We start from the raw sequence: 19,828 nt of genomic DNA, 5'->3' as shown, positions 1-19,828 counted from the left end.
TTCCCAGAATCTATTGTCTAGTCTTTTCACCCTGTACCAATTGTCAAACACACTGCAGCTAGAACTATTGAACTTGTTTGCTATTATAATTAAAAATGGTAACGTGGGGCTTCCCAGGTGGCACAGTGGTTGAGGATCCACTGGCCGATACATGGGACACAGGTTCGTGCCCCGGTTTAGGAAGATCCCACATACCGCGGAGCGGCTGGGCCCGTGAGCCATGGCCGCTGAGCCTGCGCGTCCGGAGCCTGTGCTCCGCAACGGGAGAGGCCACAGCGGTGATAGGCCCGCGTACCACAAAAAAAAAAAAAAAAAAAAAAAAATGGTAAAGTGATTATTTTCTGCCAGTTTATTTGTTTGCCCTACTTAGTCCAAGAATTGTAAATACGGTTGTATATGCCACCTCTTTTTCTCTCTTTTGAGTTAATAGCCATCTAGGTGGTTGACTTCCTAACGAGAGTGAACGGAAAAGTCTAAATCTTAGACGTAACCAACAGTGTGCTAACTTAAATCATCTTCATCAGCACTGCCCCCTTTAAAACGTCAGTCAGCCCCAGAGGCTAAGCGGGCTCTCTTGGATCTGCAGTGTGGCCTTGCAGAAATGAGTTCTGCAGCTTATTCTTCTGGAATAATCTTTAAATTTATTTGGCAGCCCTGTTATTTCTAAGCAGCAAGCTTAACACTGCGGATACAGAGGGAACTGAGATCTCTGACTGCCGGAGCTTCTCACAGTCCAGGGAGGTACCAACATGTAAATAAGTAATTAGCATAAAATGGAGGCACCAGGAGGCCATGGTTTCTGAATTGATATTGGATGGATGAGGAGACACTCATCAGGTAGAGAGACGGGACAAGGGGATTCCAGGAGAAGGAATTTCAGAAGGAAACAACAAGGCAGCAGGCATCGGAGCAATTTATGAGGTCATAGGGACGTGGGTTATCTGCCATGCTAGTACTTGTGGGATCAGAAGGAGGGAGGTGATCAGGAGATGGAGGAATGAGTCAAAATGTGATTAGAACTGAGGTTCAAGTGATGAGACATGTTGACGTTCACGTCAAAGTGTTTAAATATTAACCATAGGTAAGGAAGCTGCTCAGAAAGTCAGTCTGGGAATGGCAGTATACTAAGAGTCAGCCTTTGAACGTATCTGTGACACTTCCGCTAATCATCAGGAAATGACATTAAGCTGGTTCTTCTGTCATCCCCATTTTACAGGTTATAAAACTAAGCCTTAGAAAGATTAGGTAATTGTTTTAGGTTATACAACTAGTGAAGGCCAGAGCCATGATATGAACAGTTTTGTCTGTGGGCTCTGAACCAGTGAAATGGGAGAAGACTAGAAACAAGACATTTTGAGTGGAAATTGCAGTATTTCAGGCAGAAGATAAAGACAGCGGGCACCAGAGCATGGTAGTGTGGTTGAGGTAAAGGCTCTGGTGTGGTATGTTTCAAGAGTGGATACTCCTCTGCCATTCTAGAAGGCCTAAGGAATCACATTCCCGTTATTTTAAATTCTGTCCTGTTTAAACTTTAAAGCCCTGTTACCAACTTGACCATCTAGTTGGCTATTTGAAAATGGAACATTCAAGGGTAAAAATTCATAACCATTAAAGAAAGTTGAAACAAAAATATTGGAGTTAAATTCTAATGCAGAGTTCCAAAGTGTTCCAAGTAACCTCAGTGTTGCTGGAATGATGTATAGTAATTTTCTCACTTTTTTCACTCAACAGTCACTTATTGAGAACCCACTTTATTTCAGGCCCTGTGCAAGGAGATGGGGATGTAGTTATGGGATATGATTTAGCAAGGGCTAAATGGGGGATCTTGTGCTTCAGGATATAAGCTCTCCACATTCCTTGGAAAATCATAGTAAAGTAACAGTTCTTATTGAAGTGTGTAGGTGTGATGTTTTTGTTAAAATATTTTAAAAAATCACTCTCTTAATACCTTTCATCCACACCTCATATTGGAGGCAATGTTATTATTAGAAGAAAGGTCCCCGTGATGTATTTTGCACATTTATCAAAGAACAGATTGTAGCAAAAGACTCTACTTCTGTGACAATAGCTTTGATTAACACCTATCAAAATAGAACCATTATTCGCTCACTTAAGCACTTGTTAAATAACCCAATCTGCTACTAAATTAGACCAGATGCCTCCATTTTCACACGTGCTGAGAGGGCAGTTGACACCTCCCTCTTATGCCCCCAGTCATTTATGGCCCTTGCCTACAGGATGTCTTGGTCCTGTTCTAGCTCAAGGTTCTAAGATTCTATAGAGTCAGGTGTTTTTTACCAGAGTGGCCTGTGGTATTTCAACTGTGTTGTTCCTTGAATCAAGTAAAAGATCCCATAATGCTACCCACCAGAACAGTGCCCATTAGGAGTGATGCCATACTCTGGTAAGTCTTCATCACCCAGGCTAACTGCTGTGTCATCTGCAAAGCAGAGTGAGAATCTGGACCAATAGGTCATATCGATGGAAGGGGTTAACATCACAGAATCTCATACAAGTGGTGCTCAATCGTGACTGGCTGCAGGGCTAGGACTCACTATTAATATTCATTTTTAGAAGAGGCTTCATTATTAGGATCTGCTTTATTATACTTGGCTTAGGTCTGCTTGTAATTTTCATTCTGATTTTGCTCTCTGAAGCCAAACACAGTTAAGTTCATCACGACTGAATGACAACCCTCTCCCATCTGTATCAGGTCTTATTTTTCCTCAATTAAGCAGCTAGATTTCCTGCTGTTCTTCAAGTGACACCAGGTTCAGACCCCCTCATTATCCTGAACACTTTCTCCTTTATATGCTCTAATACTTCAATGTTCCTCATTAAAATGTGGTACCAGGAACTGAATTTAGCACAGCATTCTAAAGGAAATCTGACCTGTAAAAATTATAGGGCAACGTTGATTGCTTACTGTTCTGTCACTGAAGTCTAAAATATCCTTAGTTTTTATCTGACAGCCACACTGTCAACTTCTAATACAGAACCCTCTTGCTTAAGGGCCTTTGCACTCGCTGTTCTCTCTGTCGGGAAAGCTCTTGCTTTCCTCAGGTATTCACGTGGCTCTCTCCTCTCTTCATTCTGTTCACGTGGCCCCTCCACAGCCCCCGCCCCCCCCCCCCCCCGCAGTGTAAGCAGCGTTCCCTTTTCACTCTCTTGCCCCTTGCATGGCTTTATTTCTCTTTTCATACAATTATCATCACCTGATACATAATTGTTCTCTGTACGAACTGCCTGTCTCCTTCACAGAATGTGTGCTTTATGAGTCAGAGGACTGTTTTGTTCCCTGCTGCATCCCTCTGGTACACGAAATATAGAAAGCACTCAGTAAATATATGTTGACTAAATGAAATTTGGGTGTATGATCAACTACAATTTCTAGAACCTTTTCTCATGAAACGCTGTTAGATTAAGTCTTTGCCTATTCTTCACGTGGCAAATAACTTGCTTCTCTAATTAAGAAATAGCTCATATTTATTGCATATATTTAGACAATATAGATAAGCAAAAAAAACACAAACCCTACTCAAATTCTCTTGTATCTACACAGCATTTTAGTATTTTCTAGACTTTTCAATCATATATATATATATAAAAAACTAAAATCAGATAATTCTTTACATATTTTAACCTGAATTATTTTTACTGTATATTTTTTCTTATTAAGTAAGAGATACAGTATTTTACTATGCAGGTATATAATAAGTTAACATAATTTACTTAACCAGTCATCAGTTATTAGAGATGTAGCTTATTTCTACTTTATTCTAATAGTACTGTATCAAAGAGTGTTGTAGCTAAATTTATGGTACATCCATAATTATTTCCTTGCAACAAGAACTTTCTGCATCAAAGGGTATAAAATGTACAATGCTGCTGTTCAGTATTGTAAATAGAAACATTTAAACTTTCAACACCCAGGAATTTTTATTTTTTTAGAGGTGGAGAGAAGGCATCCACATACCACATGAATCACATACCATTTATATAGTTACTTAAAGTGCAAAGTGACATAGTATTTCTAAATAATGATTTAATTATACCTACCAAGCAAGGAAAACAACAATAAGTTTATAAGTTCATTCTTTTGTCTGTCAAATTTATAGGGTTTTTTCCCCTTGGCCTAAAGGAAAAATCAAAAAACATTTTTAGAAAGTTTTATTTCTTCTGTCCTGTTGAATTAATTAATTAATTAATTAATTAATTAATTTTGAATCCTGAGTCTGTACCCAACATAGGAGTCACTACTCTTAATGTTGCACATTTGATAAATAAATCTGAGTGTTCATTTACAATAAGTTATAAAGTTATGAACAGGATAGACCATAAAACAAAATCATGTTGTGAGCTATTAGATGTCTTGTGAAAGTTTCATTGCTTTTTTTTTTGTTTTAATGAAGATGGATGGGGATAAGTGAAATGATATTTAGTAGAGAGCTGCAAAAACAAATAAAATGAAGAGTTTGTAGAGGAATTTAAAACAAAGTAAAATATAAAGGAAGGCTGAATAACTAACAGCAATCTAGTCCAACAAAGAGAAGTCCCGAGTATGGTTCAGCGTTCAAGCACCCTTCCTGACATTTCTAAATCATTCCTTCAGCTGCTGAAGGACTTCTCTAAGGCAAATGTTGATCCATATCTCTACCGAGGACAGAAGAAGAAGACACTCAAAGGTCAAGGTTTTGATAAGAAAGGAGTCCTTAAGAGCACAGAAGTTCAAGTATTGGAACATTCTGCTAATAAAGATTTTATAATTCTTATATTATCTTTAAGAAATTAAATTGGTTCATTGTAACAGAACCTATGACCGTCTAACCACCACCACCTCCCCCCCCCCCCCCCACCAAATAAAAGAAAAACTGACAGTGGCTTAAAACAGTAATTTGTTATTTCTCAGTTTGTAGGTCTGGATCAGGTCTGGCTTATATTGGTTGGCTTGCTTATGTGCCTGTAGGTAGCCCCTGGGTTTGCTGGGGACTGACTTGTCTAGGAGTTTCTATGCTGGGATGATGTAGTTCTGCTCCATGTCATCTCCAGCAAGCTAGCACTCCTTCTCAAGAAGGAGGAGCAGGGGTGCAAGAGAGGAGCAGAAATATTCAAGCACTTTCCAAGATCCTGCAGGCATCACTTGTTAATGTCCCATTGTCTACTGCAAGTCACATGGCCAAGCTATTCGGTGTGCAAGTCAGTTACCAAAAGGCACCAAAATGTAAAACCTGGGGACATTAATGTCACAGTCCTTTACGTGAGAGTGTTTAGTAAGAGCATCTCTCATAGGTGGCTCCCAGGGATTACTAACCATCTCTGATTTGATTAGACCAAGGTACCCTGATGGCTCAGGCACAGTCACATCTGAAAGCAGAATAATTGTTCAAGGTGTCATTTACATTTATGACTCTATGACAAGATACCTGGACATTAAGATTTTCTTACTGCAGGAGATTGACAAGAATGATATGCATCTTTGTATCGGGAATATATTATGGCCCAATTTCAGAATTTTATTATAGGTCCATGTTGACAATAGAAATTTTTAATGCTCTCATTTGATCTTAAACACTAGCCTCTTATATGATATATATGTGATTTCTGTGTTTATTTTACTACATTAGAAGATAAAAAAGAGATAGCTGCTTAAAAATACCATTAAATGTACTCTCTTCAACCTTCCCTGAATTGTTATATCTGGGTCCCAACAGTGGGCAACATCTGCTAAGAATGTATCCAGTATAAATAAGTGCAGGATTCCACAGTGGGTGAAAGAAAACCAAAAGAAGATCTATAAATAAGGTGTCTGAAGAGCAGTGTGTTTGGAAAAGCCAAGAAGATAGTTGTTAACTAAACATATTTTAAAAATTTTCCAACACTGATGCAAAAACAAACCAGTAATATTCCTGGAGAGGTATGTATATGTGTATGAAATAAAGACGATATTCCTTTTCTCCCTGCTGGGAGAAAGTTGAAGGATGCGTGATTTTGACTAGATCACACAGTCATTATTCTTCTTCTTATTATTATTTTTGTGGTACACGGGCCTCTCACTGTCGTGGCCTCTCCCGTTGCAGAGCACAGGCTCCGGACGCGCAGGCTCAGCGGCCATGGCTCACGGGCCCAGCCGCTCAGCGGCATGTGGGATCTTCCCGGACCGGGGCACGAACCCACGTCCTCTGCATCGGCAGGCGGACTCTCAACCACTGCGCCACCAGGGAAGCCCCACACGGTCATTATTAATCTGGAGTTTACGAGACTGGAGCATTGTTGGTCGGATGAGAGGAGATAGAAGGGTAATTCATCAGGTCCTCTGGGGCGCAAAAGAATTGCTTTAAAGTTGCCTCAGTCTTAACGGCTGCAGTTATGACTATTGATGTAGTAAGTAGAGACTCTTCCTCCTCCTCTCTCTCTACTGGGTGTCATAATGATAATTAAAATGTGCCCATTACTTTCTGTTACCCCTGGAAAAATCCTTTGTTGAGACTCTAGTCACATTTATTATTCCCATTTTACAGATGAGGAAATGGAGGATGAGATGAGATCAAGTGACTTGATCAAGGTACATAGTTAGTTGGGGCACTTCCAAATTCTAGCTCGAGGCTCTCCTTCCTACAGCATACTCTCTATCTCTATATGGATTCAGGGTCATCGTCATCCTACTCTTTCCAAAGGCATGTGATTGACTTTCTAGGGGAGGAAAGTGGAGGTTCAGGAGGAGAATCAAGCAAGAGATCATGGAGTAGGCATATTGAAAAAAGAAAAACAAAGTCGAGGTAGGAAATTTTATAAGAATTGAAAATAGGTGGTCTGAGAGTCAGATGTATTTCTCTATCTGACAACGTCATTTGATCTGGACAGTAGTTTGAAGCACAATTTGGTAGATATTTGGTTGCAACGCAGGCAGGTTAGCACCTATGGCATAATACTTACCCTTTTATATGTTTATGTTGTTTGTTTGACTTCTGCAGATATTTGATGTTGCAACTCTGAATCTGAATTTAAATTAAGGAGTTCAGTAAAATTACATTTTAGACAGTAGATCAAGAAGAAGAACGTATCCTTTCGGAACAGGAGATTGGCTGGTTCTTGTGACCGTTGGCCTGGTGGTCTGTAAGTAGCTGAAAGGAACGGAAACCAACTTCTGAGTAAGGAAACCCTGGATGTGCGTGGTGAGGCTGCAGCCTCCTCAGTGAGCCTGCGCAGAGCAGCCGCTGTGCTGGATGAGGTCAGCGTGGTGTTTGGTGTGTGCTCTCGCTTCCCTAGAGAGATCAGAGCTATTGCAACACAATATGTTCTCTGAAAACTGGCTCTGGGAGGAAAAACTGTCATCCTAATTATGTCACAGAAATTGGGGGCTGTAATGAAGGTCAGTAATGAACACTCAGTAACATAGAGTGGTGGGTTGGATTTGATCATGATACTTCACCTAAGCCTAGGAAACACTGGGGAAAAAAATGTATCCCATTTGGCTAAGGGAAAAAAAAAGGCTTTCTGCTTTTAATCACCTGCATTTCTAGACTCTGTTTCAAGAAACTGTAGAGCGGTTTTGTAGCTATTTTACAACAATAATAATTAGATTCACTAGGACCAACCAAATTTTCTTGATCTACAGACTTCAGATTGGATATCATCCTCTTCTAAGTCATGGGTGTCTTCTACCCCTCCTAATCAGTTTATTTCCCTTACAGTTCTTCAGATCATTTGGTTAAGATCACTTAGCTTGTAATAGATACACTCTGACTTTCCCTAAACTTAGATTCCCATAGTGATCTAAGAAATTAGAAAGCAGACAGGAGAGGCTGAGAGAAATAAATTATTCTATTCCCAGTGATGGATGGTAAGAGCCAGACCTTATACAGAACTTGCCATGTACCCAGCCCTGTCAGAAGTGGTTTACATACATCGACTCCCTCAATCCTCAGAACAACTCTATCCCCAATTTACTGCTATTGTCCCCATTTTACAGGAAACCGAGGCACAGAGAGAAGAGGTGAGGTATCTAAAGCAGTAAGTGCTAAGATAGTACAGACAGTAAGTGACAAGGCTGAGGTTTAAACATGGATTGTCTATCTCCTGAGCTTCTGGTCTTGACCATTGTGCTATTCTTTTTCCCTTGGGGAACTAGACAAGCCATTCACACATTGCTACTCATTGTCTTTGCTTAGGATCCCCCTCTTCCTGGAATGTCTTTCATCAGAGTCTCTGCCTGCCAAGGTCAAGTTCAGTTATCACATGCTCTATGAAGCCTTACCTAATCCCTCCTAGCTTCTCTGTTCTGTTGCCTCCCTTTGTCATGATATTTATCACTTGGTATTTTTGTCACTATATAGTCATCTCTCTCATCTGAAGTATAGCCACGTCCTTGACGAAGAAGGACATAATGTAATTTTTTTATTTTTGTATATCCATGGCGACTAGAGAAGGCATGGCACCCAGTAAGGACCCTTATTGTATTGGACATGATTGAAGATGTTTGGAGGTGCTTGTACATAAATAAGAGTAGGTTTTAAGTTTCTTTGAACTCTATATTATTTAGTGTCAATCTCTGGCCCAGTAGGTAGTATTTTTATTGGATATTCACTAGACACTTTGATGACTCTAGGCATATGGGTCTCTGTTCATTTTAAAGCATTATTGAAATGAGAGAATGGATAACCTTGACTTAGATGAATTTGAATAACTTCTTTGATCTTGAGTCTGTTGTTTCTGAATCTTAATTGGCTACATTGCTCAGTAAATCAGCAGTGGCCCATGGGTTATTAAATGGTAAAATAAATGGTTTGGTGTAGTTCCTTTATGAGTCTGACAGAGTGTCTACATTTCTCATATTTCATTAGATGACATTATTTTCCAGTAACTGCTTAATCTGAAATAATGACATTATGTGCAAATTATGTGAAACCCCATCCACTAATGTTTCTCTGAACACTTAGGATACTAGACTTCTTTTAATTATTTTCTCTGCATCAGAGTCCTCACTGTTTTCTCTGCTACTGCTCTGGGTATTCATGACTAAACAAATCAGTTATTAAAATGGAAGCATGTTCCTTTTGTGCATTGCCTGGATGTCTTGAATCTCATTATTTGATGAGTGACTTATAGAAATATTTAACTCATCCTGTTTGACAGATGTCACATGCTCAACAAGAATAATGAATGTGCTCTCTGGTACTGAGAAGACTGTGTTCACAATGGTTTTACTCTGTTTGTAGCACTGCCAGGTCTGAGAGGGTTCTGTTTTAATCAAAGCCATGTTTTGGCTCAGAAGTGTTGAGTTGTTTGATCTTGATAACCAGTTCCACAGAGTACATTTACAAGGTTAAAAAAAAAAAAAAGAAAAAGAAAAGAAAAGAAAAAAGAGAAAAAGAAAGATTGGCATCAGGTCAAGGTTAATTGTAGTTGGTATTTGCTTAACAATTCACCCCCTATCATTCTAGCTTATGATATGATAAATGAACTACTTGGGGGAGAAAAGGTCAATGCTACATTCAGTTTACTGCGGTAGGTGAGCTTCCAATTGGGAACTTAATTTAAAGAGGATTTCAATAAAGAGAGGTATTTTTAAGCATCTAGGTCAACACAGCACATTGAAGGAATTACTCCTGCCTGTGGGATTCATTTATGTTCAGAAAAGAAAATTTCAGACCTAGGCTCAATGACCAGAGACTTGGTTTTCACCTGAATTCTTGACTTTTGAATTGTGTTTTTATAATCTGCATCTCCAAAAGCCTCTCAAGCATGTGCATCTCTAAGGGTTCCCACAATATTCTGCAGCCAGCACGATCATTTTGCACATTATACTTTGTTTGAACGGCTTTTTTCTTATATGTAGACCCTGCTGGAAGAGCCTTTTGGATGGAGATTGTGTCCTGCTAACACTGTATTTGTAGCACCTAGCACAGTGCCTGGGCCATGGTAGAAAAACAAGCTTTAAGTGACACAATAGACCAGATAGATTTAATGATTTTTATAGGACATGCCATCTGAAAACAGCAGATTACACTTTCTTCTCAACTGCACATGGAACATTCTCCAGGATAGATCACATCCTGGGTCACAAATCAAGCCTTGGTAAATTTAAGAAAATTGAAATCATACCAAGCATCTTTTCCGACCACAACGCTGTGAGATTAGAAATAAATTACAGGGGGAAAAAAAAAGGAAAAAACACAAAAACATGGAGGCTAAACAATATGTTACTAAATAACCAGGAGATCACTGAAGAAATCAAAGAGGAAATCAGAAAATACCTAGAGACAAATGACAATGACAACATGACGATCCAAAACCTATGGGATGCAGCAGAAGCAGTTCTAAGAAGGAAGTTTATAGCAGTACAATCCTACCTCAAGAAACAAGAAAAATCTCAAATAAACAATCTAAACTTACACCTAAAGGAACTAGAGATGGAAGAACAAACAAAACCCAAAGTTAGTAGAAGGAAAGAAATCATAAAGATCAGAGCAGAAATAAATGAAATAGAAACAAAGAAAGCAATAGCAAAGATCAATACAACTAGGGTGGTTCTTTGAGAAGACAAACAAAATTGATAAACCTTTAGCCAGACTCATCAAGAAAAAGAGGGAGAAGACTCAAATCAATAAAATTAGAAATGAAAACGAAGTTATAACTGACACTGCAGGAATACAAAGCATCCTAAGAGACTACTACAAGCAACTCTATGCCAATAAAATGGACAACCTGGAAGAAATGGACAAATTCTTAGAAAGGTATAACCTTCCAAGACTGAACCAGGAAGAAATAGAAAATATGAACAGACCAATCACAAGTCATGAAATTGAAACTGTGATTAAAATCTTCCAACAAACAAAGGTCCAGGACCAGATGGCTTCAGAGGTGAATTCTATCAAACATTTAGAGAACAGCTAACACCCATCCTTCTCAAATGCTTCCAAAAAGTTGCAGAGGAAGGAACACTCCCAAACTCATTCTACAAGGCCACCATCACCCTGATACCAAAACCAGACAGAGATATTACAAAAAAAGAAAATTACAGACCAAAACCACTGATGAATATAGATGCAAAAATCCTCAACAGAATACTAGCAAACAGAATCCAACAACATTAAAAGGGTCATACACCATGATCAAGTGGGGTTTATCACAGGAATGCAGGGATTCTTCAATATATGCAAATCAATCAATGTGGTACACCATATTAACAAACTGAAGAATAAAAACCATATGATCGTCTCAATAGATGCAGAAAAAGCTTTTGATAAAATTCGACACCCATTTATGATTAAAAAAACTCTTCAGAAAGTGGGCATAGAGGGAACCTACCTCAACATAATAAAGGTCATATATGACAAACCCACAGCAAACATCATTCTCAATGGTGAAAAACTGAAAGCATTTCCTCTATGATCAGGAATAAGACACGATGTCCACTCTTGCCACTATTATTCAACATAAGTTTGGAAGTCCTAGCCATGGCATTCAGAAAAGAAAAAGAAATAAAAGGAATCCAAACATCCTGTTATAACTGCTAAATTTTCCTCTTTTGAAAGCCTCTTGTCCAAATGGGAAGATGGAAAGCTCAATCGACTAAAATGCAGGAGACAAACCTGAATGACACCAAGGGTTGAATTTTTCTTACAGCTGACTCTTGGAAGCTGCTCAACTCACTGATCACTCTAAGGACTAGGCGGCGGCCCAAGGCTGTGAGCCATCAGTCAGACTTCCTAATGACCATGTCACTGAGGGGAAGCATTATGTGGAGCTCAATGCTAAGAATATTCTTTATGCAAATAAAATATATAATCAAGGATCATCACTTATAGGAAAGCTCTCAGGATATTATTCATCCCAGAGAAAATTTTGTTGATGCTGTTAAAGGAGATACTTTAAAACAGTGCTTTGGTCTAAGGTTATTCCTTAAATTTTCCTTTTTTGAAGAAGAGAAACATTATGTATAGTAGGGTCCCTTACCAGATCAGGTACTAGAGAGAATATAGCACAAATAAATCTTGGGTCCCCACATGACTCAGTGTATAGAATTACAGTAAAGAAACAAATCTCAACTGCCTAGTGGTAATATAAACTTTTCATTGGCTTAGTTAAACGTGAAAAGATGCCAACAGAGCAGTTTTATTCTTTCTCCTATTGTTCCTTCATATTTGCTCTGTGGGCTGTTTCTTCCTCTGCCCCTGGATGAAAATTTAGACACATACCACAGCTTTTCATCCTCCTTAGTTCTAAGGACTATCTCATTTCAGTAAGTAAAATGTCAGTCGTCAGTATAATAATCAAAACTCTGATCTAGTGACACATGTAGAGCTACTCACCTCCCACCAGCTTGCACTGCTTCAGATCTAGAAACCTCATTGGGGAGGAGGAATGCAGTTGGCTTCTTCCGCCATCTTTGATTATATCCTTGCCTTCTTGGTAGCTGGGTTTAGGGAGAGAGGGGAGCAGGAGAGAAGCATCATAGCCTTTTGTGGCTGGGTGGTCACCACCTGTCATTAGCTTTTCTGCATTTCAGGGAGATTAGAATTGACTCATTCTCTCAGGACCTGTACTCTTCTCAGAGAGTCTCCCTGTGGTATAATAAAAAATAAGTATTTGGTCTTCTTCCCAGTTCCTGACACATCTCCTGAAACCCTTGGAATCTCTGAAGTGATGGGTGTCTTTCTTATGCTGAGATGATATGATTAGGGACCCCTAGATAGCTCTTCAGAGTTGGGGCTGGTTGCCAGATAGACCAAGTCATAACTAGAAACTTGGAATTTTTAGCTCTGAGATTGAGTTCAATCACCAATGGTCAATGATTCAATCAGTCATGTTTACTAGTGAAAACCTTCATAAAAACACCTGAACACCAGAATTCAGAGAACGTCCAGGTTGGTGAAAACAGTGAGGTGCTGGAAGGGAATGGAAGCTCTGTGCCCAGTTCTCTGAACCTTCTCTTATACACCTCTTTCATTGGACTGTTCCTGAATTGTATTGTTTATAATTAAAAAGTAGTGCTTTCCTGAGTGCTGTGAGTCATTCTAGTGAATTATCAAACCTGAGGAGGGTTGTAGGAACCTCTGAGTTTGTAGTCAGCTGGGCAGATGTGTGGGCAGCCTGGGCACCCCATTTGTGCTGGCATGTGAAGTGGGAGCAGTTTTTTTGGGACTGAAACCTTAAAACTAGGGAATCTAACAGTGACTCTGGGTAGTTAGTGTCAGAATGGACTTGAACTGTTGGACAGCCATCTGGTGCTGGAGAACTGGTTGTTGGTATGGACACACCCGCACATTTGACGTCAGAAGTTTTGTCAAGGAGAAAAATCTCTTATGTATGGTCTCTCATAGACTTTGCCTAATGCAGACCTTTGGCCAGCTCTTATTCAGTCTCCTTTCATATTTGTTATGATCCTTTAACCCGAGGGATGTTTGTCAAGCTGTTCTAGTTTCCCAGGACCTGCATGGGTCTCTTCTCTCAGGATGGGCCAGGGTAGCTGTGTGAACACCCAAGGCCTGAGCCTTGGCCAAGAGGGGGCTCTTTGCAGGTGGCTGTGTAGACAGAGCATGGACACGAGGTCTTGGGTGTCCATACACTTGCTTGTGAAGTCCTGCATAGTACAGAACAGGACCATGTATGGAACCAGATGGAGACAGGCTGTGGACCAGGACCTGGCCTACTCTCCCCTCTCCTGCTCTCTGTTCTGGGACAGAACTTCATGGAGGCCATGAATTCTAAATTCAAACCTGGCCTTCCTGGCTTTACATTTGTCAAATTAGGAAAAAAGGTCATATTTTATTTATCTGTCTTTTGGCTTGGTTTATACTTTTAAAATGGAAACATACGGCATCTGGGCTATCCATGTGACTCTTACCATAGGGACCCACGGGTTTGCGATGAACCTGGAAGTAAATGTAAATTCTATTTTCTCTTTAGTTTGGCCTTAAAGGATGTTCTGTGAAAGATTCTTACAGAAACTGGACACCAGTTTCACAGAGTTATTTTCCTTTGCTCCTTGACTCCATGTAAATAGGCCATAGTAGGTCTCACTTTATAGCTTTTTCCTGTAGCATCTTATAATTTAATAATATCACCTAATACAGTGTATGATATACTTGTATATTATGTTTATTTTTTATTGCTTGTCTTCCTATCCCCTGCCCACTGCCCTGTATCATCCCTATTTCCATTAGAACCTGATTTCCGTGAGGATATTCCAAGAATCAGAACAGTGCTTGTAACATAGTAGGCACACAATAAGTATTTGTGGAATAAAGGAATATATATATATGCACATATATATGAACATAAGGTAAAATGAACATTAGGTACCTACTCTTTAGCTGGTGAGATTTGATGATGATTTCAATTTATTAATTGTAGTTTTACATATCTTATAAATTTTCTATAGTAAATCCATCTACTGTAATAATAAAGTAATACAGTGAGTATGTTAAATTACAGTGGATCTTCCTTATCTTTAAACACTTTATTTCTTGAAAATTGAATATTGTTATGTATATGTAGTAGATGATAAAATGAAACTATGATTCTAGTAGCTTCATCTTGTGAAGGATTTGGTGTTTCTCACGTTCTCCCCAGGGCCTTTGTACCTGAACATGATTGTGACTGTTTACCACATGAGATAGGTTTTTGTGTCCTACTCACTACCGCCGTTTTAGTTTTGTGTTTGCACCTTCGTTGCAGCTACTCTGGCTGTTTATTCCTTGCCTGCAGCCCAGAGAGCATATACTACAGAGTACACCTGCCTTGTGCTCAGAACATAGGCAGATATAATAATCAAACCACAATTTCTTGTCAAATACTTAATTTGTGCTCACTTCACACTATGAAAAGATGGTTCTCTTATTTTCAGAGCATACAATTCAATCGAGGTGTCATTTTTTAAAAAGTTGTCTTAAAAATATAAGGGTGATAGAGGGGACAACTGCATATAATGTACTTTAAAAAAGTTCTGTGTCTTTGGTGACACCAAAGCACTTAACTGCATACATTGCTCACAGTTAAAAAGCTGTGACTCTGTGTGCGTACATTGGGAGTGGGCAAAGTCATGATCTTGTTTCTTTTTGAATGTCAAGTATTGGGCTCTTTTGAAACACCCCAATTTTTGGTGCTGTTTGAAATAAACAAGCATCTATCTAAGTCAGGTCACCTGGCTGTTTGACCATCATAAGCCAGTAGGTATTTATGACCAACACAACAATTATTTTACTTTAACCGTGATGTTATATAGAGATGAAACTGGATTTACATTGTCTTCGTTTTAGAAACATAGATAGTACAGATTCGCCCTTGTTCTCTGAGCTCCTCTGCATTTTTTTAATCCATTGCTTACTCAAGAAACAGGAAAAATATGTTTCAGTATGCTTTCTAGGATATTTCATAGTATGTGGGTGAAATTTTTATGTTTCAGAAATCTCAATTCCAGTTTTAATGGAATTACATAATTCAAACTGAACTGAAAAACAAAGCTCTAGCACATTTTACTCGTACGGATGTTATTTAATCTCATGTTATTCTAGAAAAGTTATGACATTAAAAAGTTTGTAAGCCTAGTCCACAAATCACCTCCTTTATGAAAGTGACTGTAATTTCCTCATTTGAAAGAAGTATATCTTTTGTAAAAACTCTGTAACATGTGACCAGATCTTTAGTAGGTACTCCATGTAGAATGAAAAGAAAGCAGACCAGCTCCCATCCTCCAAGAGCTTACAGTGCAGAGTCATTAAACACGCACATACAATTACATATATTTTTCTATTACAGAATTGGATGAATGTTATGAAAAGACTGACAGGTGGTATAATTAAAATACCGAACTCTCTAAGGAGGAGACCTTGGGGCAGGTGGAAGAGGTAGGCCTGGTGGAGCTGCATTCATGGCTGAGGCACTGAGGTCTTGAGTCCTACACTGCTTGACTGGTTTGAAATTTTGAGAGAATTTCAGTGTGGCTGCCCCATACAAGTGAGTGGTTTAGATTTTGTGGGGTGGATCCTTTCAGAACATTCCATGGGTAAATCTGGCAAATGCTGTGTTGAGAAACACTGAGATACAGAATTGAGCTGTCTTTTCCTTGGGAGTGTGCTGACTGCATTTCTTCAACTGGATTTTGTCATGGTTCATATAGCAGGAATAGGGACAGCTGGAGGTTGATTCAGGTCTTTGCAAATGTGTTGTGTAATTCAGTCACATTGATGAATGTTTTTCAGTACCTGTTATGTGCTTGGTGCTTCTCAGGCACTAATGATAATAATACTAACAATAACAATGATAGCTAAAAAGTACACAGTTTTGCTATGTACCATAATAATATTCATTGATAGTTGTGTAGCTTTACTGTGTGCCAGAAACAGTTCTTAGTATTACATTTATATTTTTTATTTTTAAATTTTTTTCTGTATTCTCTCTCTTTTTTTTTTTTGCCACACCGCACAGCTTGTGAGATATTAGTTCCCTGACTAGGGATTGAACCAGGGCCTGTGACAGTGAAAGTGCTTAGTCCCAAACACTGGACTGCCAGGGAATTCCCAGTATTACATTTATTAACTCTTTTGATCCTTATATCAAACTTTTGAGGCAAGTAACTCTTATTATCCCTTTTTTTAATAGATGAAGAAAATGAGGCACAGAGAGGTAATTTCCCCAAAGTCACATAACCGTAGAAAGTAGCAGGGCTGAATCCAAACTCACATATTCTCTTTCCAATGGCCATGTTTTTATCTGCTATGCTGTGTTGAATTGTGATTTATATTTCCAACTCTAGAGAGGAGAGTGGAAGACACCAACAAAGCTGACTATATATAAGGAATAATAAAGTGCCGTTAATTCTGACTTTGGAAAGGTGGACAGTTGGCAGGAGGCTTGGAGTGGAAGGAGAGGAATCTGGTAATACTTTGTCTATATAAATTATAATAAGCTCCCGATTAAAGGGAATTTAAGAAGTGGGCCCACCTGAGAACACCTACTAGCCAGGAAGTGTCCTAAATCAAGGTCAGACCTTGTGGTCAGGGTCATACAGCCCTACTACGCTACATGGACACTGAGAGCAGGGTTCATGCCAACCACAAGTAGACACAGAGAAGGGGTGTTGGGTAATAGGCAGGAACCAAGTTTTCTCCTTTCTTGATAAGTAGTTGGATAACAACCTTGGCACTTAGTCCTGTGTGCTGATTGCTGCCAATGACCAGTGATGAGCAAACACAGGGCAGCATCTGTGCTGAGGCCTGGCATCAATTACTGACAGTATCTTCAGCATCAGCTATAATGATCACCACAATTAGCCTCCACAGGGCATTTTACACATTACAAAAGAGTTTCCTGTGTATTGTATCATTTTAATGCCTGGAAATTGATTTATTTTGCCCTCATTTTTGTAAAAAATATTTTGCTTTTGCCAAAAGTAATATATGTTTGTAGTAAAAAGTGGTACTGATAAGCTTATAATGAAAAACAAGTGTCTTCACTCCCTCCTTCCAATTTCCACCTCTATAGAAGTAATTAGTTTTAACTTATTTTTAGCTGCTGCTTTTGACATATGCCCTGATATATCTAAGTAACCTGCTTACATTGCTATTTCTTGATTTTTCCATTTTAAATATTATCCACTGACTTCTTAGAAGATGAGGATTTAACTTCTTAACCCTCTCCTTCCTCCCTCTTCCCACACACATACACACTCTCGTGTACCCACTTCCACTGTCCCTAGCCTTGCAATTCAGTTAAATTATACCTTTTGGTTATATCAGTATCTTTGTTTTATTACCATGAAATTTAAATATAATTCACAATTTTAAAATTTATTATACCATGTATCTTATCATGTGTTACTTCTTTTCTTGTCCAACTCTGCTTGGAGTAAATTTTAGTTTTTAATTACATAATTTTCTCTGAATCTATCACTCATTAATTCCTGAACTTTTGAACAGAACTTGAAAGTTGTTGTTGATACATTTATACTCATCGAGTGGTGTATCTTTTTTTTTTTTTTTTTTTTTCCTGGAGGGATTCATTCCTGCAACCCTTTATCCTCTTTTTCTACTTTTAACTGGCTAATGTGTAGACTTGCTGCATCTGGGTTACCACCATCACCTTTGCCTGAGAACTCCCTCTCTTCCGGGTTAGTTCTTTGGTTCTTGAATCCCACTTTCTGATTTATATCTCTGTTTTGTGGCAGCATGTTCTTCAGCAGCTTCCCAAGAAGGACGGCAGGAAACATTTTTGAGATATTGTTTATTAGTTAGCATAGGCTATTGTGGTTTCTCAACTTCAGCACCGTTGACCTTGGGGCCAGATAATTCTTCTTTGAGGGAGGCTGTCCTGTGCATTGTAGAATGCTTAGCATCATCCCTGGGCTATACCCACTGGATGCCAGTAGCACTGTCTCAGTTGTGGTAACCAAAAGTATTTCAAGACACTGCTAAATGTTCCCTCGCAGGGCAACATCAACTCTGGTTGAGATCCACCAGGCTTTGTAAGCATATTAACCCTCAAATCTCAGTTGCTTAACCAAACAAATGTTTGTTGCTTGTTCATGTTACATGTGCAGTGGAGGTGGGCACAGTATTCTGTTCCTCATATTAATTTATATAATTGTTCCAGAACCCAAGGTGACAGACATGCTTCCATCTTTTATTGGCACAGTAATTGTATTCTAAGGTCAAAGTTGCTGAGGGGTTAGGGGAGCAGTGGAATTTTCACTCTCTCACCTTAGAACTGATAGGCTTCACTTCTCATGTTCTATTAGCCAGAATTAGTTACATATACATTTTTTAATTTCAAGGAAGAAAAGGAAAAATGATACCTATCACAGCTTACAATTCTGAAAATGTCTTCACCTTACCCTTATCTAATTAATAATTTGGCTGGGTTTAGAATTCTCCACAAGAAAGCAATTTTGTGGTATAAATGTCATTTCACAGATGAAGAAATACCATCAGAAAGTTACAGAACTAGTAAGTAGTAGAACTGAGAATGAACCAGTTGCCTGATTTCAAATCAGAGGCAATGCTTTGTGTTCACTGCACCCATTTTATTTTCCTTCTGGGCACACAGATGAACTGCATTTGCCAACTTCCTTCTGTTAGATTTATCTCTGTGACAGTTTTGGCCAGTGGAATGAAGCAGAAGTGATATATGCCTGGACCATAAAAATGCTCCACGTGCAGTTTTCTATTATTCACTTTCTTTTCTCATGGTGAACCCAGAAACCATGAGTTGAATGGTGGCATCATAAAATGGAAAGAGCTTGATTCTCTGAATGATGTTATAAAGAAGAATCCTGCTCCAACCTCAGTGGACAGTGAATGATTAAATAATAAACTTTTACAATGTTAAGCCCCTGAGGTATTGAAGTTAATTATATTACCAGCTAGTGTTATTTCCCCTGACTAATAGAGGAATGGATACTAGAAGTAGAGTGATGCCATTATAGAAATTTGAAATAAGTATCTTTCATTTAATGGCGAGAAGTAAACGGTAAGGAACTCATGGCAGAGGTGGAAAGATAGTGACCCATGTTATGTGGTGGCAAAACGTTTGGTGAAACTATTTCATGTACTGTATTGAAAGACAGACAATGTACCTCCTATGCCAGCAGCTCTAGGAAAAGTGATTGAAAAGAACTTCTATATTAATGTATAAGTTACAAGAGATGAGAATTTGCCAGTTTGCCAGCAGAAATGAAAGAATATAAAAAGAGTCCAGACATGTGAAATCTTGGAGGATTGGAAAAACCAAATGCTTCTCTATCACATAGAGTAGAAACACGAGATTTAGGAATACTTTGAGCAATTAAATTAAAGATCCAGTTGAGGCAAAGAACAGGTTAAGGATGTGG

The sequence above is a fragment of the Tursiops truncatus genome, chromosome 5 (genome assembly GCF_011762595.2).
Source record: "Tursiops truncatus isolate mTurTru1 chromosome 5, mTurTru1.mat.Y, whole genome shotgun sequence".
NCBI classification, from domain to species: domain Eukaryota; kingdom Metazoa; phylum Chordata; class Mammalia; order Artiodactyla; family Delphinidae; genus Tursiops; species Tursiops truncatus.
This window is presented reverse-complemented; position numbering follows the sequence as displayed.